A 16056-nucleotide genomic window follows, 5' to 3' on the forward strand; every position below is an offset into this window, starting at 1 on the left:
GTGTGTGTGTGTGTGTGTGTGTGTGTGTGTGTGTGTGTGTGTGTGTGTGTGTGTGTGTGTGTGTGTGTGTGTGTGTGTGTGTGTGTGTGTGTGTGTGTGTGTGTCTCTTGAGTGTAGTAATACATGTGTGAACTGTGTATCTGTCTCTATTGAACCAGTATCCCTACACATAGGGTACTGGAACTGACCCTGTATTATAGTACGCTTACTTACTTTGTGTTCTATCTTCTTTCTTCTTTTCATATCTTGTGTGTTTTTGTTCTACCTTGTTATTTTTAGTATTACACTGTTATTGATTACTGCTTTGCTGGGGTTAGAGCTGGAAGGAAAGGCATTTTAATGTACTTGTGCATGTGACATAAAAAAATTGAAATGAAACTACCGGTCATTTCCGTCCTCCAAACGGGACGCTGGGACAGTTGCACCTATAATCTAAACCAGCACCTTCATCAGAGACCACCACATGGTGACACTCTTTTTCACAGTTTGTTTCTCACACACACTGACTACATTTTACAAGTTCATATAGGCTAATAACCAGTTATTCTCATGTTTAGGTAGCCTAAAGGAAAACAGTGACATTTTGAAGAAAGACAAGCATTTAGGAGTAATGATGAACCCAGACAGTTCCACCGTGTTTTCGGATAGGCCCACATCAAAACACAGAACCATTTGATTGAAGCATTTTCTCATGTAAGGACAGACGGATGGACTTCATTTACAAGTAAAGGTAGACCTAAATGCATTTCCCAGGGATAGGCTACTGTTGACATCGTGACCTGTTGTCTTTGCTGCTCATTTCAGATCGATCCGTGTTGGAGAAAGCTACAGGATCGAATGATTTTTAGGGTGATCTGGTGTTGGATGTGCGATGCTCCTCTTTCGTGTTTGATGATGCCCCGTAATAAGACGACGCAATCTGACTCCATAAAGATGAATAGTAAAGTGCAACCGAGACTCTTAAAGAGCTACAGGAACAGACTATCAAGAAAGGTCTGAGAATTGTCTATCAAAGCAAATGGGTTTAATATCATTGTAAAAATGAACGATTGCATTACAAGGCAATACTGCAGCAGAGTGACTGAGTGATCCTGGGACGGCCTCTTCGTCTCAATAGTATGTCTCTTGGTACACCCAACCTGAATGAAGATACCATTCCCGACCTCTTCGTCTCAATAGTATGTCTCTTGGTACACCCAACCTGAATGAAGAGACCATTCCCGAGAGAAGAAACAAATGACTTCCATTTCATCTTGCCACACTGCAAATCTCCACGAGACAAATGATAAAATACCGCACTCCCAATCTTACATGTCATTGTCATGTTCTTGTACAATAATTGACAGTGACGGCCAATTGTCGGCGTTAACTTAAAAACTTGTTGTCGTCGGTAGACCCTGAGCACTTACCTCCTGAGTTCCGTCGCATGATGTATTTTCTAACCTCATCATAGATGAAGATGAGCAGGGTGTAGGGAAAGGCACATACCCACCAGAAAGGCCTGAGGAAAAAGACAAGGAAATAGAAAAGAAAAAGATTTGAGGTAAAAGTGAATGAAAGACAAGTGGAAAGAGGGAAGGAAAATAAATAAATAAATAAATTGAGCGTAAATCTGGGAGCTGCGTATTCTTCCTTGGTTGGGTAGTAAACTCCATTACACTGGAGCTGCGTATTGATCCTGTGAGACCGCAGTAGTTTCCGCCCTTTATAATATCCACCCATTTTCCACCTCATCTTTTAAAACAGAGGGTGACCTTTGTTCCAGATGAGCATAATATAATCTGGTATAATCTATAATCTGAAGGGTCTATTGCTCACTTGAGTGGGTACATTCTGATGGCAACGTCCATTCCAGGGCAGTAGGACAGGAAGAGAGCCAGGGCAGATTCTGAACAAAGTCCGAAGATGAGAACACGGTTCCTGAGGTGGGAGGAAAAACAAATTCATTTTGATGGATTTAAAACCAACAGGGTGGATATTGATTTTTGAAGTGAGTCGCAGGGCTGTATGAACGTGTGTGTGTGTGTGTGTGTGTGTGTGTGTGTGTGTGTGTGTGTGTGTGTGTGTGTGTGTGTGTGTGTGTGTGTGTGTGTGTGTGTGTGTGTGTGTGTGTGTGTGTGTGTGTGTGTGTGTGTGTGTGTGTGTGTGTGTGTGTGTGTGTGTGTGTGTGTCTTAGGACCCAGACCACAGAGATCGATGTGTGTACTTACTTCATTAGTCCCTGCTGAAAGAAGGAGTTCTTCCTGGTCTTACAGACGATCAAAACGGCCCACTGTGCAATCACAACAGCGGCGAAGTACGCTGTGTGGCAGGTGAACTCAATTATCTTTCTGCTCTCATATGTCTGAAGGATAAGGGGGAGAGAGAGAGAGAGAGGGAGAGAGAGAGAGAGGGGGAGAGAGAGAGAGAGCGCGTGATGGGGGGGGCAAGAGGGGGAGAGAGAGAGGGGGAGAGAGAGAGGGGGGAGAGAGAGAGGGGGAAGAGAGGGGGGAGAGAGCACGAGATGGGGGGGGGCAAGAGGGGGAGAGAGAGAGAGGGAAAGAGGGGGGGGGGAGAGGGGGAGAGAGAGGGGAAGAGATGTGGATAGATAGGGAAAACAGAGGGGAGAAGGGGGAACGTGTTTATTACAATGTTACTAAATGTGTGGTGAGAATGTGAGCAAGCGGCAGCAGTGGAATCCACAAGCACAAATGGAGGAATAGTAGCAAGCTGTCTACGAAGCCCAAAGCACAGAGAGGACGTTGGGGGTTGTGTGGTGCAGGGCCGAGGCTACAGACCTGTCTCTCTGGCATTGACTGTTCATCCACTGACTATCTGAAATGCAAGCTGTGCAACAACCCTGATCCATAATCCCAGCCATGACTTCCAAACTTTTTTAATACTATATCACATTTATTGATTTATTTAGTTTTCTTGAATTTCGTGATGGAATAAACTTACTGGAATGAACAAAAAAAAAAAATGGGAGAGACTGAAAAAGTTCAAATGGAGAACTCATCACACAAGAAGGTACTCAAAACAAGGCTAATGCTAATCCCTTCATATAAATGTAATGAAGAGAACAGGATAGGAGCTATAAACCGGGCAATTTGACTGGTAAACTGATGCCAGCCCATCCATTATGCCGTCATTGACTTGAACGGAGATGCCATTTCTATTCATTCTATTTCTATGAATCCGTTAGTAAGATAGCAGTACTCAGTAGCAGTACTCACCCACTGCTGGCCGTAGCTGTCCTCCAAGTCGTTGATATACTGGTTTTCCCAGTCCAAACGGATTCCTAGCAAGTCCATGGGATAGAACCCGTTCTCAGCCATGATTACAAAGTATGTAAAGAAGCCGGCTGCGGCCAGCATCACTCCTGTGAAGAGGAAAAAGGAGGAGAGCATTTGGTAACACTTTATTTGGATAGTCTGTAGAGCATCTACAGACTAACATCAGTAACATTTCACCTAACTATCTACTAACCCTAGTCCTAACCATAACTTTACCTTACCCTAACCATGGCAAGCAGTTGCTAATCAACTGATAGTCTGTTGATAGTATGATGTTTTGTTGATAATACAGATGGACTATCTACAGACTAACATCAGTAACATTTCACCTAACTATCTACTAACCCTAGTCCTAACCATAACTTTACCTTACCCTAACCATGGCAAGCAGTTGCTAATCAACTGATAGTCTGTTGATAGTATGATGTTTTGTTGATAATACAGATGGACTATCTACAGACTAACATCAGTAACATTTCACCTAACTATCTACTAACCCTAGTCCTAACCATAACTTTACCTTACCCTAACCATGGCAAGCAGTTGCTAATCAACTGATAGTCTGTTGATAGTATGATGTTTTGTTGATAATACAGATGGACTATCCTAATAAAGTGTGACCAAGTATTTTGTCAGTGAAGACACATTGATCAGATTGTAAATGTGCTATGAAACAGACTGGTCAACATACAACTCATAAAGGCCTAAACAGAAGCCTTACCAAATTGACCATAGGCCACACTAATGAGTCTCTCGTTCACCAGTCGGTCTGTTTTGGGGTTCCGTGGCTGTCTCTTCATGATGTCGTTCTCAGCTTGTTCATAGGCCAGGGAGATAGCGGGGATCTTGAAGGTAACAATGGGAAAGGAACACCCGAATTAGAGACATATCGATGGTCACTTCGATGTTTGTGAGAATATCTTCTGAACAACCTCTGAAATGACCACGGACATTGTTCGTGGTGATGCACCAGAACGAACTCATGATCAGATTGTTCACTAAAGAGGAATATCCACATCTGAAAGACCCACCATGTCAGTTCCCAGGTCGATGCAGAGGATGGTGACGGTCCCTAGGGCCAGTGGAATGTTGGCGAGGAGCAAGAAGAGGAAGGGGGTCATCTCTGGAATTTTACTGGACAGGGTGTAGGTGATGGACTTCTTCAAGTTGTCAAAGATCAGACGGCCTGGGGGAAATGGAGGATGGACGGGATAGTCAGGGTGATGACAGAAGGATGGAAAGACACAGCAGATTGATAATCATCAGCAGAGCTCCTCATACCCTCTTCAACACCAGTCACGATGGAGGCAAAGTTGTCATCCAGGAGGATCATGTCTGCAGCCTGCTTGGAGACGTCAGATCCAGCGATACCCATAGCAACACCGATGTCAGCTTTCCTCAGAGCAGGGGAATCGTTCACACCATCGCCTGTCACAGCCACAATGGCCCCCTGTGGAAAGTAAGAGAGGTTTTTAGTAGGATCGGACCCTTTTTCAATTTTCGCCTAAAATGACATACCGAAAATCTAACTGCCTGTAGCTCAGGACCGGAAGCGCGGATATGCATATTCTTGATAAAATTTGAAAGGAAACACTTTGAAGTTTGTGGAAATGTGAAATGAATGCAGGAGAATATAACACATTAGATCTGGTAAAAGACAATACAAAGAAAAAAACATGCATTTTTTGTATTTTTTCGCACCACCATCTTTGAAATGCAAGAGAAAGGCCATAATGTATTATTCTAGCCCAGTTGCAATTTAGATTTTGGCCACTAGATGGCATCATTTTATGTGCAAAGTTTTAGACTGATCAAATGAACCATTGAATTTTTGTTTAAAATGTTGTATAAGACTGCCCAAATGTGCCTAATAATGGTTTAATAATAACTTTCAAGTTCATAACTGTGCGCTATCCTCAAACAATAGCATGGTATTATTTCATTGTAATAGCTACTGTAAATTGGACAGTACCGTTAGAGTAATAAAAATGTAAGCTTTCTGCCAATATCAGATATGTCTATGTCCTGGGATATGTTCTTGTTACTTACAACCTCATGCTAATCACGTTAACCTATGTTAGCTCAACCGTTCCATGGGGAACCCACCAATCCTGTAGAGGTTAAAGATCTTAGCAACGAAAGATGCAATGATACTGACTAACTCATAAGCATTGATTCATTAACTCAATAGTACCTGACGCTGGCAACCCTCCACAATAATCAGTTTCTGCTGAGGAGAAGTTCTTGCAAACACAATCTCAGTGTGATGCATCAGGATGTCATCCAACTCTTCGGGGTCATGTCCTTCAGCTCTCCACCATGGACAACACAGGCCTTGGCATCTCTGCATGGCACAAAGACGGAAAGTTATAATATAAGCTAAATATAACTGGCTTGTATTTTTCACAAAACGGCTAAATCTAGGTTTCTTTCACTCCTCTTTAAGTGTAGACAGTGTGATGACATACACTGAAATGTTCCCGAACAAACTGCAACATACCTTGGGTTGACCTCAGAAACTGGGATTTTCAGACGAGCAGCAATTTCCTCAACAGTCTCGTTGCCCTCAGAGATGATGCCCACACCCTTGGCAATGGCCTTCGCAGTGATGGGATGATCCCCAGTGACCATGATAACCTAAGGGTAGGACGGGAACTTGAGTGGCCTGTTCACAGTGGCTGCTACGTGTGATGACCGAAGAGTCTTGAGTTTACTATGATATTGCCATACCTTGATTCCAGCACACCTGCACTTGCTCACAGCGTCAGGCACAGCAGCACGGGGAGGGTCAATCATGGACATGAGGCCAACGAAGCACAGATTCTCAGTGGGAAAGTTCACATCTTCACAGTCAAAGTCAAAGCCTTCTGGAAACTGGTCATCAGGGAGCTGGAAATGGCAGAAACCTGGAAAGGACGCAGAGGCAGAAACAACCTAGAACAAATTCTTCATGTTTAAGACTGTACATTAGCTCACAAACCTTTGAATGAATATGTTTCCATATTGGTGTGCCCTCTTACCCAGCACTCTCTCTCCCAGTCCTCCTAGCGCTTCGTATGCTTTCTGAAATGATTCCTTTATCTCGTCATCCAGAGGATGTTCTTTGCCTTGGAGCAAGATGGTGGAGCAGCTGTCCAGGATCCTCTCAGGGGCTCCCTTCATCACCAGCAGATGATTGGACTCGCTGGCCGTGCTGTCCTCATGAATGGAGAGCTAGTGGAAGATGAGATGACACCATGAAGAGGGTTGACTTTATTTTAAATAACTCAGAAGGGAACCAGTGAGCCTGGTAAAGTAAAGTTACGGCTACTTATTGGTTGTAGATACCCAGTAGCAGTTACAAGCTGACTGGATGTAGATACCCAGTAGCAGTTACAAGCTGACTGGATGTAGATACCCAGTAGCAGTTACAAGCTGACTGGATGTAGATACCCAGTAGCAGTTACAAGCTGACTGGATGTAGATAACCAGTAGCAGTTACAAGCTGACTGGATATAGATACCCAGTAGCAGTTACAAGCTGACTGGATATAGATACCCAGTAGCAGTTACAAGCTGACTGGATGTAGATAACCAGTAGCAGTTACAAGCTGACTGGATATAGATACCCAGTAGCAGTTACAAGCTGACTGGATGTAGATACCCAGTAGCAGTAACAAGCTGACTGGATGTAGATACCCAGTAGCAGTAACAAGCTGACTGGATATAGATACCCAGTAGCAGTAACAAGCTGACTGGATATAGATACCCAGTAGCAGTTACAAACTGACTGGATGTAGATACCCAGTAGCAGTTACAAGCTGACTGGATGTAGATACTCAGTAGCAGTTACAAGCTGACTGGATGTAGATACCCAGTAGCAGTTACAAGCTGACTGGATGTAGATACCCAGTAGCAGTTACAAGCTGACTGGATGTAGATACCCAGTAGCAGTTACAAGCTGACTGGATGTAGATACCCAGTAGCAGTTACAAGCTGACTGGATGTAGATACCCAGTAGCAGTTACAAGCTGACTGGATATAGATACCCAGTAGCAGTTACAAGCTGACTGGATATAGATACCCAGTAGCAGTTACAAGCTGACTGGATGTAGATACCCAGTAGCAGTTACAAGCTGACTGGATGTAGATACCCAGTAGCAGTAACAAGCTGACTGGATGTAGATACCCAGTAGCAGTTACAAGCTGATTGAGAAAAGCCATCCATGATTTTAAGTCCATCACACCATATTTTAGATCGCAGTAGTAAATATGTAGGAAATATTTCAGTTTTTACTTCCATAGTTTTTTCCCAGTTTTTTTTTGTGAAGCACATTGTGTTGCATTCCATGTCTGTAATTTGCTGTGTAAATAAAGCTTGATTAGATTTGATTGACCACGTGGTTACCTGGTATTTGTTGGTGGAGTTGAAGGGGATCTCAACGACTTTGCTGTACTTTTCTCTCATGTCTTTGACAGACCCACAGCACAGCTCGATACACTTCAGCAGGGCAGTTTCTGAGGCATCACCGCTCACATCTCTCTTGAGGATAGGTACGTTGTTCTGTTCTGCCAGGAAGACGGCTCGGTTGCACAGGCCAGCGACTCTAGCCAGGGCAGCCCAGGTGGCAGAGCTTTTGTCGAAAGAGGTACCACTCTGGTTCTCTGTGGTGTCAGCGTCATGGATCTGGTTGTCGAACCACATGTGAGCCACAGTCATTCTGTTCTGGGTCAGGGTGCCAGTCTTGTCGGAGCAGATTGTGGAGGTGGACCCCAAGGTCTCCACAGCTTCCAGATTCTTCACTAGACAGTTCTTCTTGGCCATACGCTTGGCAGTCAGAGTTAGACACACCTAAGATGGAAATCCATAGCAGAGGGTTAAATAATAGAAAATTAGACAAAATATGTTTTGTTGTTGTAACAAAAAACATATTTTGTCAAATGTTGTATACATTTTCTTCATTAAGTTTTTGTTAAACGTGATTTTTCATCAGCACTCACAGTTACAGTAGCCAGGAGACCCTCTGGCACATTAGCGACGATGATTCCAATGAGGAAGATGATGGATGGCAGCCATCCATAGCCCAGAATGACGGAGAGGATTAAGAAAGTCACACCGAAGAAGACGGACACACCGGTGATGATTTCGATGAAGTGATCAATTTCAATTCCGAGAGGCGTCTGCCCACTTTCCAGACTCATGGCCAATGCGGCGATACGACCCATGATAGTGTGGTCACCAGTGTTGATGACGATACCTCTGGCAGTTCCTGGAAGGGTCAAAAATTGAGTATGTGGTTTAGAACAGGGTTCTCCAACTGGCGTCCCGTGCGCCGAATTTGGAACGCGGGTGGTTTTATTTTGCCTTCCCATGATTTCTGAGCAATTTTTAAAATAGATATACATATAACAAAATTGTTAAAATAATATATAAAAAACATTATATATATATATATATATATAAATATAATAAAATATAAATATATTATTAAAAAAAAATATATATATATATATTTTTTTTTTTTTTTGGGGGGTCAGGAAATCAGCTCCAGGTGATTTTAATTTGGGAAATATGTTCACAAGTATTCCCACACATAATAGAGAGACACGTGATCATATACAACTGTAAGCAAAGGTTTGAAATGATGATGTTTTAGTCAAATATGATATCTGTTTGGGCTTCTTGCAGCCAATTATGTTCTGGCTCCCTGACCAGGGATCTCATGATCTCTGAATTCTACGATTGTATGATTCTCACATTAGCATTGGTTGGCTCTTCCTCTGAGGTGACCTGGATAATGTGGGCTCAAAAAAAATGGATGATTTGATGATTCCTAGTTTAGAATCACAAAGAGGCAATTCAGACAATTGAACACTTTTCCTATGCCTCCCTTTCCAACCCACTTCTCAGTAGTTGGTATTCAGACTTACTTTATGGAGGCGCTTAACAAGGTTTCCTTGCGAGCACTGAATACATGTAATTAAACCTCAGAAAACACACCCACTTGGTGGCCTACCAATTCAATCAGGGAGTTTTTGTTTAATTCGTTTTTCTGTTAATTTATCTAAAGTCATCTCTTTAAATACCTGTGTACCTTATATTTGAATTTGATCGCCACAAGACTTGATTGTAGAGAATGTGTTGAGAATATAGAACGATAGAGACAAATATGTGTTTTCAAGGCTGTTTCAGAACCCACGCATACATTTTAAAACACTGATTTTACACATTATTTGTGTTTAGGGAATAATCATAAATCCTACTTCATGGAAAAATAAAGCCTTTATGCACAAATAAAGGTGTTTTGATTCATTTTGAAAGTCGCCACATTCAGTTAATCAATGGTAACGTTGAAATTAGTCTAACCTATAATAGTTTTATAATTATAACATGGAGAATAGTATAAAATAGTATGATATAGTAAATATACCCTAATTGCCCGCACTGATCATGGAACTGTGCAAAGTGTTGCGCTGTGCGTCAAGATCCATGTTTTAGTTTAGTTTATTTTATTTTTACAGGGACAGTGCACATTAATCAACGTTTCAGTAAAAGTGCCGGTTTTAGCCCGCCGGTTAATTTTCAACGGCAGTCCCTGGGCAGGTTATATATATCGGTTACAGCTCCAGAATGATTTAACAGGCCTATAAACCCCAGATTTATTTTTACTACAATTTGTATTGGGCCTTCATGAAATAGTATACACTATTACTTGACCCTCAGCCACAGACACAAAGACGTGACAGCGTTTTCAGATGAATGCGAGAAAGGTAGGCTAAATCAAACGATGTGATGGTGTGGTGGAATGATACGAATGTAGAGAAGGGAACGAACACTAAATATACGTGGTTATTATGTACAGTCACCGACCGATAGTGGCTAATAAAAAAACAAGAAACGTTGGAGAATATGTTTAAAACACCCCAAAGGGCACAAAGGTTACATTTGGCGCAACTCTTTACCTTGTCATCCCATTTGGCGCGTGTCTCCAAATTTAATCCCTGCAAGTTATAAAGCCATACAATAAAAAAAAATCTGCATAACGGCACATATTTCATACTTCACTGAGGGGATTACTCATTTACCTAGCTCTTATCAATTAGCTCTTGTCAATTTATAATTTACAGTGCATGGAGAATGCTGTTACTTCTATCAGGGAAAAATAAAGTAGATGCTTTTCCACTTATAACCGGCATGTTTGCTCGACCTTATTAATGGTGATGGAATTATTTGGGTATTAAATCAAGGTCAGACACACCTCCGACACACCTCCATTTCTGGCGTTACCCACATGCTTAAATTCAATGGCAGAATACAAACAGAATAGAAACAAATAAACAGTGCATACAACATGAATAAAGTTCAATACACGCGCTTTTAACTCCGGTCTGAATCCCCTCTTAAAATAACGAATATATACAAGAAATTTGAACTATTCAATAATTGTAGATAGTTACAGAAGGTACTTACCCTCAACACAGTTGGTAGAGAAGAAGGCAATGTTCCTGGTTTCCAGGGGGTTGTCATTGCTAAAATCGGGACTACGAGTTTGGGGCTCAGATTCACCAGTGAGAGAGGAGTTGTCCACCTGAGTGGGGAAAGATAATTGTGTCAATTACAACAACGAATGAATTACATTTACGTGACACATGACTTAATGTTTTTTTAAAGTATCCACCTTGCAGCCGCTGGCAGAGACGATACGCAAATCAGCTGGTATCCTATCTCCGCCGTTCACCTCCACTATATCGCCAACCACCACTTCTTCAGTGTTGATGTTCTTCTTCTCACCGTCACGGACTACCAGGGCTTGCTACAAGGAAGATGACACGATTAACATCCGCACACGTAACTATATGATAGAGTTCTTCTCAGAGGAGTTTGAAAAGGCAGAAGTCTAACCTGCGGGACCAGGTTTTTGAAGGAGTCCATGATCTTTGAGCTCTTGGCTTCTTGGTAGTAGGAGAAACAACCGGTGATAATGACGACAACAGCGAGCACAAGGCCCAGGTACAACTATTAAGAAGAGGCAGAATGATTATGAGAATATTGTGTTATCATTAAGTAGGAAAAGCCTTTCAGGCACTAGAGGCTTCATCTCAAATTATCTCTGAATTCTACGATTGTATGATGATTCTCACATTAGCATTGGTCGGCTCTTCCTCTGAGGTGACTTGGATAATGTGGGCTATGAAGCAGAGCACAGCTCCGATCCACAGCAGCATGCAGAACCCGCCAAAGAGCTGTTTGCAGAACTTCACCCACTCAGGGGTAGTGCGGGGAGGAGTCAGGGTGTTTGGGCCATCCCGAAGAAGGATCTCCTTAGCCCGAACCGAGGATAGACCCTAGGTGGGGGAAGAAGGAGAGAGGGAAAATGTAAAGAGAAGGGGAAAGGAGGAGGGAGGGAAGGAGGAAAGAGAAGGGGAAAGGAGGAGGGAGGGAAGGAGGAAAGAGAAGGGAAAGGAGGAGGGAGGGAAGGAGGAAAGAGAAGGGAAAGGAGGAGGGAGGGAAGGAGGAAAGAGAAGGGAAAGGAGGAGGGAGGGAAGAGGAAAGAGAGGGAGGGGAAGGAGGAAGAGAGGGGGAAAGGGAGGGAGGGAAGGAGGAAAGAGAAGGGGAAAGGAGGAGGGAGGGAAGGAGGAAAGAGAAGGGAAAGGAGGAGGGAGGGAAGGAGGAAAGAGAAGGGAAAGGAGGAGGGAGGGAAGGAGGAAAGAGAAGGGAAAGGAGGAGGGAGGGAAGGAGGAAAGAGAAGGAAAGGAGGAGGGAGGGAAGGAGGAAAGAGAAGGGAAAGGAGGAGGGAGGGAAGGAGGAAAGAGAAGGGAAAGGAGGAGGGAGGGAAGGAGGAAAGAGAAGGGAAAGGAGGAGGGAGGGAAGGAGGAAAGAGAAGGGAAAGGAGGAGGGAGGGAAGGAGGAAAGAAAAGGCACAAAGTAAGCAAAGTGATGTCACACAATCTGAAAATATATGTTTTACTCCAAATTGTGTAAACTTTAGGAAGATATAGATATGTTTCATATGTTACGATTCGGTGTTAGATAGTGATGCCATCTTGACTTAGAAGGCAGAGGAAGTTCTACCAACGCAAATTACAGTCAGCTTTCATCCGTAGGAGCTACTGATCCAACTGGTTGTCAATGTTACAAACGGAGGCACACATGAACACACATAGATATTCACTCACCCTGGCTAAGTCTGTGCCGTATTTCCTGTTAAGCTCATCCAAGGTCAACTTGTGGTCATCCTGAGAGAGAGAGAGAGAGAGAGAGAGAGAGAGAGAGAGAGAGAGAGAGAGAGAGAGAGAGAGAGAGAGAGAGAGAGAGAGAGAGAGAGAGAGAGAGAGAGAGAGAGAGAGAGAGAGAGAGAGAGAGAGAGAGAGAGAGAGAGAGAGAGAGAGAGAGAGAGAGAGCGAGCTTGTTGTTCTTTAATCTTTCCACATTGGTAGAAGTTAACAGAACATTTAGTGATGAAACACATTTCTCTAATAGTTTGAACTGATTCTATGTATGACAAGGTCATGCAGCACAGATTTGACCTTAAACCATAGAAGAGTCATTTGTTTCTGTATGATGGATGGAATCACTCTGATTCGTGATTGAATCCATTACTGAATGTTACCTTCTGCCCCGAATAAGTACTGCACAGTGCACATATCCGTTTTCCTATTTCGCTACATGTAAGAAAGCAGTTTCCAATGAAAGGCTACTGTTTCTCTCAAGTTTAAACACAGGCTATTGGGGTTTTAGAACTGCCCCCAAGACTCACTGCAGAGTGATAGTAAGTAAATGAAAATGCAAATCTGTAAACCAAAGAGCTTTATACAGGCTTGATAGGTTGTGTGCTGCACCTTTTCTGGCCCACAGAGATGAATAGGGTTACACTGTAAAGGGGTTGCCGTGAATTTTACAGTAACTTACAGGCAGCTAGTGGTAAGTTACTGTATTTAATATTGCCTACTGTAATATGAATAAAGTATGAAAGCAATTACTGTGTAATGACAGTAAAATATCATAGAATTTACTCTATTATACGGTTAAAAATAAAACATATTTTATTGTCACACACTGGACAGGTTCAGTGAAATGTGTTTTACAGTTATATTGTCACACCCTGACCATAGTTTGCTTTGTATGTTTCTATGTTTTGTTTGGTCAGGGTGTGATCTGAGTGGGCATTCTATGTTGGATGTCTTGTTTGTCTATTTCTATGTCTGGCCTGATATGGTTCTCAATCAGAGGCAGGTGTTAGTCATTGTCTCTGATTGGGAACCATATTTAGGTAGCCTGGGTTTCACTGTGTGTTTGTGGGTGATTGTTCCTGTCTCTGTGTTTTGCACCAGATAGGGCTGTTTTTGGTTTTCCACGTTTTTGTAGTGTTCATGTTTATCTTTTGTTATTAAACATGAATCAAAGAAACCACGCTGCATTTTGGTCCGCCTCTACTTCACCTAAAGAGAACCGTTACATATATATACAGTTAAAGTTGAAAATGTGTGAAAAACAGTCAATACTACTGACTGTAATTGAAATGAATTGAGGGGAGAAGGGGTTTGTATTTCACAGTGTTTTACACGACATGGGATTGGTACAAGCAGGTTAGCTGTTAGGTAGTGCTTACACATTATAGCATATCAATTCATATTTTGTGTTTCATATCATTAGCACTTCTAGAGGCCTTAACAAAGGCTTCCAAACGGTCAGCGACTACAGGGCAAAATGACATGGCAAAATGCTCAACCATGACAGGTTTAAGGCTTACTGCCACTTCAGTATGTTCCCTATACATTTGAAATGGTTGGGGCGCTACTACCACACACCAGTTAAATTCATACAACGTTCTCGATAACGGGTGCAACAAATACAGCCTCTTACAAGGCAAGCCTCGAAATATGGTAATGAGCCAGAAACAACAACACCATGCACCCACTGGTGGTCAAAACGTTTTAGGAGCTACAACATTTTTTTTATGGTAGTGAATTCTGTGGGATGGAATTACAGTACCATTTGAAATACAGCAATTCTTTCCCGCCCAAATTACTGTATAACATTACTGCATTAATATGTTATTTACTATAGTTTTTTTGGTTTCATTATCTTTGACACGCCTTCCTTCAGGAAACCTACTGAAAAAATACTGAAAGAAAGCATTTTCCATAACTTGTAGGTAGTAGGATTGAAGTCTGAATGGATAATTTCTCACTTATGGGTGGCTCACAATGGGGAATATAATTGGCAGGATATATGCATATTAAATACTGTTGTAGTTAATAAAGTAAAATAAGTGTAGTGTTTTTGTGGACTGTTGTGTTTTTGTGAACATTACTGTAGTATTTTCTACAGTGTTAAAAAACAAACAATAATACTGTCATATTTTCTATAGCATTCTACAGTATACTACAACATTCTACAGTATACTACAACATTCTACAGTATACTACAACATTCTACAGTAAGTACTACACATGATCGAGGGATACTACAGTGTACAGTATAGTATTCTACAGTTTCATGTAGAATTTTATAGTTAGAACTGTAGTATTCTACAGTCAACTGTTGTCTTTTTTCATGTGGGAAAAAAACTTTTTTTCATTACAGTGTACTATATAACTTTGTCTTTTCTTATAGAAAACACAAACATTTTGAAGCTATGTCATTGTATATATTATAAACAAATTGCATATGGATTCATGTGCACTGTCCATGTCATCTAATGTCATTATATGAATAAATAATCAGTTTTCCTCACCAGGTCAACTTCCTTTTTCAGGTCATCCTTATCCATCTTCTCCTTCGCTTTCTTCACCTGCTTTTCACTCTTCTTCTTTCCATCGTCCTCGGAGGTCGCCGCCAGTTTATAATCATCTTTCCCCTTCTGTATGTCAAACACACGTTAATGATGAGAAGCTGCAAACTATCAATGTGCCTCTTTGCTCATCGGGTCTAGAAATTCCATTTAGAAATGTATCCCCTTAAGAAGCAGCAATTAATATGAAATATAGAGAAATCTTTTTTTGCAAGTATATGAACTGTAAAATAACATATTTTTAGTGAAGATGAAAGAACACAAAATAAGTCTATTAAAATCCCGATAATCAAAAGTGCAATGCAGACTTACTACAAGCCCCATCCTTGCACCTCTGTCTCAATCCCAGTGGTTTTGTGAAGATCATTTATTTCCTCCTTATCCTGAGAAACTGCACCTGTTGCACGTCTACACCTGCCTCTCTCCCTTTTTCTCCACGTCTCGAGGCAACCAAGAGCTCCCTGGGTAGCTAACTGAGGATGGAATATTTATATGGTTTACCTGGCCAAGGGGAGGTGCACAGGAGGAATGAATCAGATGTGTGGAGAAGGGACCGAGGATGGGAGGGGTTGTGGAGAAGGATCTGTGCCAATCTTCACCTGTACAGCTAGGTCATTTTGACCATGAGCCCCCATAACGAAAGCATCCCTGTCGGAAGTTGATGGTACTCACAATAAACACATGGGTTCAAAATAACACAACCAGTGACCCAACCATTTGCCACTATAGTACCTACAATACCATGTGTATATAGGTAGTTGGAAGTTGAAAGTACTCACAATAAACAAATGGGTTAAAAATAACCCAACCAGTAATTCAACTTTAGCACCTACCACATGTAGATATTTGAGTAGCAATCTGAAAAATCTTCTAAATGTTCTTAAATGTGATGTTTTGTTGCCTCTGGGGCAATTCAGAAAGCTGATTGAGGACCTTATTACTGATGAATGTGATGTTTTGAATGACCATGTTTTTCTTTCTGCTTGCATTTTGTATTTAAATTTTGAT

The 16056-nt window shown here is 41.8% G+C and overlaps 1 pseudogene across 1 annotated transcript; it reads right to left on the bottom strand.

Annotated features, from left to right (window-relative positions):
• Window positions 1–518: 518 nt before the first annotated feature.
• On the bottom strand, window positions 519–15503 carry LOC124012344 (annotated as a pseudogene). Its single transcript, XR_006834705.1, has 21 exons — window positions 15361–15503; window positions 14992–15117; window positions 12431–12490; window positions 11396–11599; window positions 11157–11270; window positions 10933–11067; window positions 10725–10842; window positions 8255–8523; window positions 7662–8105; window positions 6296–6488; window positions 6006–6181; window positions 5776–5912; window positions 5470–5619; window positions 4557–4725; window positions 4307–4461; window positions 3997–4120; window positions 3216–3361; window positions 2211–2344; window positions 1819–1920; window positions 1410–1501; window positions 519–1201 (listed from the first exon to the last, which is right to left on the bottom strand). The product of XR_006834705.1 is annotated as a sodium/potassium-transporting ATPase subunit alpha-1-like (transcript).
• Window positions 15504–16056: the final 553 nt, after the last annotated feature.

This window comes from Oncorhynchus gorbuscha, linkage group LG24 (genome assembly GCF_021184085.1).
Source record: "Oncorhynchus gorbuscha isolate QuinsamMale2020 ecotype Even-year linkage group LG24, OgorEven_v1.0, whole genome shotgun sequence".
In the NCBI taxonomy this organism is placed as follows: Eukaryota; Metazoa; Chordata; class Actinopteri; order Salmoniformes; family Salmonidae; genus Oncorhynchus; species Oncorhynchus gorbuscha.